The following is a 6231-nucleotide window of genomic DNA, read 5'->3' on the forward strand; positions in this document are numbered from 1 at the left end:
ATCACATCGGTGACATTCCTTCGATGCAGTTCTTGTTGAGCCCATGGCTTCAAACCATCGAGGAAACGGAATAACTTATCCTTCTTGGACATGTCCTGTATGTCCAGCATTAGCGCAGAAAATTGCTTCACGTAGTCTCGGATGGAAGTACTTTGGCGGAGTTGTCTCAACTTCCTCCTTGCGACGAACTCTGTGTTCTCGGGTAGAAACTGAGTTCTCAACTCTCGCTTTAAGTCCTCCCATGTGTCCACCCGACGTCGACCTTGTTGGATTTCCTCCCGACGGGTTCGCCACCAAAGTTTTGCATCCCCATTCAAATACATGGTTGCTATCGAAACTTTGGTTTCTTAATCAGGCCTCGTAGCTCGAAAATATTGTTCCATGTCGAATAGGAAATTCTCGAGCTCTTTAGCATCTCGGGTACCTCCATAACAATGCAGCTCGGGCGCCCTCAAGTTTTGTGGTGGCGCAACGCGGGTGTTGCTTCCTCCCGCATTCAATGCCCTGGTGAGCATGGTCACCTTGGAAGTGAGTTCTGCCACGACTTCCTGCAGATCTTGTACAGAGTCTTTGGTGTCGTCCGATAGTCGATCGACTAGGGCCTCGACCTTATCGATTTGGGATTCAACTTCTTCTTGCGAGCTCTCAACCCCAAGAAGCCTTCTCTGGCCTTGGTAGAGTTCCTCCAAGCTCGCTTCAAGAACATCCAAGTGGGTTTCCGCAGCTTGAGTCTCTCCTTATGGCTCTTCTTCACGGTTGACGCAATAGATTACGCCTCCGCTCGTGAAGAGTAGCCAATTTCTCGCTCATCATGCTCGCTGCCACGATCCTCCAAAGCGTTTCCAACGACATGAGAGCAAGTTTGCACTTGCAACCCACCTGCGACTGCTTGGGGCAAAGGTTCGACTTGCCCCGCCTTGCTAGATTCGCCACGATGCTTTGCCATAGTGAAATTGCGAAGTTCCTTCACTGCTTGCTCGAATTGCTTGCCCGCTCTGATACCACAATGTCACGGCCTTAGCTAGAATTACCTAAGACGTGAGGCACCTTTGCGACAAAGACGCAAACTTAGCTTGAGTTGCCTAAGTCGCGATGCACCCTTGCGCCAACTTCTTGGATTTAGTTGGGATTGCCTAAGTCTTGAGGCACCCTTGCGACATATGTGTCCGCAAAGGTTCAGCCTAGTTGCAACCTCGTACATGTCCCGAAGGACCTGTAAAACAGAAAGTTGATTTGATTGAAAACGAGCGACGGACAAGTCCTGGCGTCTCGTGAAGAGGGAAGCTTTACAAGCAATTCAGTAAGCATCTTGTTTGCATAGGAGAAAAGAGGGCAAGGAGGAAAACAAGGACTTTAGAAGGTAGAATGAACAGTTGCAAGTTCACAAACAACTGCTCATCGCGTGCTATGCGCGAAGGCAAGTTCCCATCAAGAAAACGTGCAAACTTGTGAAGATTGTTTAACGCTCGACTATATACCGAAGCCCCATCCAGCCCTATGCCACCCAGGGGGTTCCAGGGTGCTGAGATGGTTGACATTTCGCGCGCTGTAGAATACTGCAGAAAACAGCCTGCGGCATGCAAAAACGGATCCATTTTGGGGCTTTTTGGCCCAGCGTGGTGAGCGGTCGCACTGTGCGCTGCAACCTGTTCGAACATGTATTTTTACAAGCAAAAACACATAAAACCAAGGCAAAACAGGCTACCATGTCTCTGTTCAAGCATGCAAAAGCGACGAACAGTTCATTGAACGAAGTTATTGCGAGTGCGCGACGATCGTTCGTGATAGTTTGGGATGTTTCTAGCCACGAGGGGTGCATTAGGTGCTTGAAATGCTTCTACTCATGAGGGGCGCATCGAGCGCGTGGGATGTTTTTAACTATAAAGGGTACATTGGGTGCTTGAGATGCTTTTGCCCATGAGGGTGCATTTAGCGCTAGTGATACTTATGCCCACGAAGGGTGCATCGGGCACTTGAGATGCTTATGTCCACGAGGGGCACATCGAATGCTTGGGATGTTTTTGCCACGAGGGGTCCATCAGGCGCTTGAAATTATTTTGCCCGAGAGAAGGGTAGACCCAACCTCATGCTTTTCAAGCAATTTGACAATCGGATGATGACGAATATGACACGAGTCACTTGCCAATTGCTCCCCCTTGAGTCTCACTTCTCTTTGCTTCCACATTGGTCAAGATAGAGAAGTGAAGATCAAGATGAAAGACTTCAATGACAATCCTAAAGCTTCACTCGAGGCTTCATCCCATTAGGAGAAGGAAACTGGAGATGTAGGGAATGAAGCTGCGAGTGGCTCGACAAGGTGTAACGTTTGCGCTTAGAATGAAAATGCATTGTCATAAAGAAAAAATTTAGGTGATAAGCCCTTTGGCATGTAACAAGTAATATGTGAATATAAGGTTGCTTTTCTCGAGGTGCCCCCATCCTATTAATTCCTCGATCTGCTCCTTCAGGTCATGTTAGTCCTCAATGTCATGCCCATGGTCTATGTGAAATCTGCATTACTTACTTTTGCCTCACCTTACTTAGGATGATCATGTTGGACGAGGGTCGTTCAGCACTCCCTTTTCTTTAAGGAAAACTTTTGTTTTCAAGGCGTTTAAGGGAGTGAAGTCTGCCTCACTTAAGAGGGTCCTTCCCTAGCAGGCTCAGACTTTCGGGTTGGCGGTTATTGAGGTCGTGATAGTTCTTCATCCCTCACTTGTTTTCACCTTAAGTCCTTTTTACTACTTGAGGCAAGAAGCTGTATAGCTATGTGTTGATTTGCTTGCTGTAAGAGATTGGGAAAGGTGGTTCGTTGAACCACATAAACTGAGATTTTCACCACATAAAGGTGGTTCATTGAACCACATAAACTTTTGTTGATTTGCTTGCTGTAAGAGATTTTCACCTTGACGTTCGACCATATAAACTGAGAAGGTTGAGACCTTGCATGAAGTTCTAAACGATCAATGGGTGCACATGGTCACCTGATGTGCCTCGGTTTCATATCTAGAGACGTAATTGGCCAACTACTCTCCTTGTTAGATTGTCAGGAGCGATGTCACAGTATGCATCAATCATTAGTCATTGGCAATGTGCGCCCCGAACTACTTCACAAGCCTGTCGAATGTGGATAGGGAAATAGGAGATAGGGTGATAAAACCATTCTTGAGTGGTTCCCCGAAGCATTGTCGAGAACAATCGACACATCAAGGCATCTAGTGTGGCATAGAGTCACTTGTGCTCTAAATGATGCCAAGTGCTCCTTGGGGTTGACACTACCATCAAATGTCTCCAAGGTGGGTAATTTGAATCCTTGAGGGATTTGCTCCTCTTGAATTCTCTTAGGATGAAGGGAGACCATCCGTATGGTTGCATCTTATCTCCCTCTTTGGCAAATTGAAACTCTCGGCGCATGCTCTCTAGCCTCAATCCATCTCTTGCAGTTAGGCATGTAGAGTGGCATTAGTGTCGTACATGGAAGCTTCGGACTTGAGTCTGCCCGATCCCTTGGCGTCCCCCATAGGAGATGGCGATGTGACCACATGAACAAGTTGCAGCATCGATCTGCTACGGTGTCCCATCTTTACTTGCTAGCTGTAAGGCACCTAGAGCTGTGGGGTTTCAGAGCACTCAGAATCGTGTTAGGTTGCAAAGAGGTCTGGTTTTAGGTGAAGGTGAGTTGCATCAGTTGTGGAATGAAGGGAATGATGGACTGCATCATCTCCAAAAAGGTTTGGATCTGCTAAAATGACCTCAGGAAAGCTTCTGTTGACATTGTCATAGGTGGGGGCTCGCTCAATTGTGAGTAAAAAATTAAATAGCCAAAAAGTCGACGATATGGAGTGGCATTTGTTAGGTCTTGAAGCGGCAACAAAAGAGAATGCAGGTTGAGCTGATCTCAAACTTGTGAAGGTGGGGAAGTGGTTGGCCCCAAGACACTCCTGAACCTTCTTGGGAAGATTATAGCTCTGCATCATATCTCAGGCCCTCTTTTAGCACCCAAAATGTTCACCTCAATGTTTGATCACTCGACGTGTGGCGATGATGGAGCGACGCAACTAGGTTCGGTTCCAAGGTGAGAGTGGATCAATCAACCCGGGAAGTTAGGAGGTTGTAGCTGAGGACCTACCAAGAAGGATATGGATGTCGATCTGAATGCTGATGTGGTTTCTGTTACTCCTGAATGTCATGCAAGAAGATCAGGTTGGGGAAGCCTGACTTGATCCCTCTGACACTCAAGTTAGAGAACCATTTAGAGTAGAAGAATGTAGAATGCGGAAGAAAGAGAACAGAATGAGGGGCTATTTATACCAGGGGTCTGTAGTTGTCAGTGGTTAGGGCAGTTGCCAAGGGGTTATAACCGCCTTTCGAGAAGGTGGATGAGGTGGCCTAACTATTGCCTTGGTGGCAATGAAGTGGCGCAGCTGCTTGCTGAAATAGTGTATCTGCATGCCGAGGTGGTGTTCTTGTCTGCTGCGGTGGCATAACTGCCCATTTAGGTAGTTAGGTGTTGCAACTGTCTGTTGAGGTGGCAGCTTCAGTGGTTGGGAGAGGCCTGACCGCTGTTGAGGTAGCAGACCCTGTTGCTGCGGTACTTCTAGTTGTTGAGGAGTTGGTGTTCATGTGTAAGCTTTGAAATGTTACTTTTATCCTCAATCATTACTTGTTCTAGTTGTCCTAGTGGAGCTGGGCAATTTTGATATATGATACCATAAAATATAGTACCATGTAGTTTCCGATTGATACACACCATTTTGTTTTTTGTTAGAAAACATTTGGTTCATATCTTGGTTGAACTATATGATGTGACAGGTGCCATCTGTATGGAACTTGTTAGGCAGCAGGCAGGTCTTCAGTTTCTGTCTCGTGCAATTAGCAGCCTGACAAAAGCTCAGAAGTGTTCGCCTATGTTCTTGCCCATTGTTTCACTGTTGTTGGCTCAAGCAGAAGCAAGCCTTGGAGCAAAAGCCAAGTGGGAGAAGAACCTTAGCCTTGAATGGTTTGCCTGGCCAGCAGGTTCTGAACAAAACTCTAGATGCAGAAATTGTTCCAGTCGTTTGCTTGTCTTTTGTTGACTTCATTTTTGTTGTCACAGAAAGGAGGCCAGCTGAGTTGTATTTCCAAATGCACTTGCTTGCAAGGCAATCCAGTACAGTCTCCAACCAAGATTCTGGCGTAGGGTCGACTCAAAGCCCAGAGAGGTGGATACTACGAGCCATACATTTGAACCCCTCATGTTTGAGATACTGGAGAATACTTCACAAGTGTTACAGCTAGGTAATTGACTTGCTTATCCAGACATGTGCTTCGTGGTTGTATCAGCTGGCTTTAGCCTCGTTCATTTTAGTGGTTAATATTTCGAATCTGATGATCACTGTCCAACAAAATTCGAGTACTTCTTTTATGTGTAATCCGATGAGAATGTGTATTGCAAAGTGGCAAGCACTTGTTCTTGATCTCCTGCTCCGTGGGCAGCCTGCCAAGGCGTACCGGACCAAATCTCTTGCATGTTTTAGTTTATTGTCTCATGTTGGAGGTTGTGTTGAGAATTGGTTTACCCTATTTTTAATTTTTCTCAACAAATATGCCATCATTATTTATATTGGAATTGTTTATTATTTTTAGGCTGCTCTTTCCTATTTGTTGTGTTGCAGCCTTTAAACCTCGTATGGTAGAGAACTTGCAAGGGCTTTCCTGTGAAATCTTGGTTTTGAACCACCAAGAAATTTCTACTCCTAAAAACCTATCTCAGAATTGCAGGATGTAAGGTCAAATCCTGCCAAATCCATCCGTTTAAGCCAAACATCCTAAAGGGTTTCATCCTGAGTCACATCGTTACGAAAGGCCATAATATTTTTTAAGTTTTATACTATTTGATCCATCTCCTTCATAGCTTTCTTAAAGTGTTTTGTTGGAACCTGGATGTCCACGAGGAATTTCTAAGAAATCCTAGGATCTCAAATACCTATGGTTTAACTAAGCTGCTATTCGAGACCTGAGTCAAATTCAATAATAGCATAATAACTAGACTATAAAAATGACTTAGAAATGTCTAAATACTTATTTTTCTATTTTTAAGTTATTAAAATAAGTATTTTAAAATTTCGAATTTTAAATCGTTAAATTTATAATTTTTAAGTTTGATCAATTTAAGGTGAACACATAATTATTCTGAGTTAGAAAACACATAAATATTAGTATTCAATTTCTTATTTTGATCTAAAAGGATAG

The 6231-nt window shown here is 44.7% G+C and overlaps 1 long non-coding RNA gene across 1 annotated transcript; it reads left to right on the top strand.

Annotated features, from left to right (window-relative positions):
• The first annotated feature begins 4210 nt into the window (after positions 1–4210).
• Positions 4211–5365, top strand: LOC135593439 (uncharacterized). The gene is made up of 2 exons (XR_010479595.1): positions 4211–5016; positions 5096–5365. It is a non-coding gene; the product is annotated as an uncharacterized LOC135593439 (long non-coding RNA).
• The last annotated feature ends 866 nt before the right edge of the window (positions 5366–6231 follow it).

This window comes from Musa acuminata, chromosome BXJ1-9, assembly GCF_036884655.1.
Source record: "Musa acuminata AAA Group cultivar baxijiao chromosome BXJ1-9, Cavendish_Baxijiao_AAA, whole genome shotgun sequence".
Lineage (NCBI taxonomy): Eukaryota > Viridiplantae > Streptophyta > Magnoliopsida > Zingiberales > Musaceae > Musa > Musa acuminata.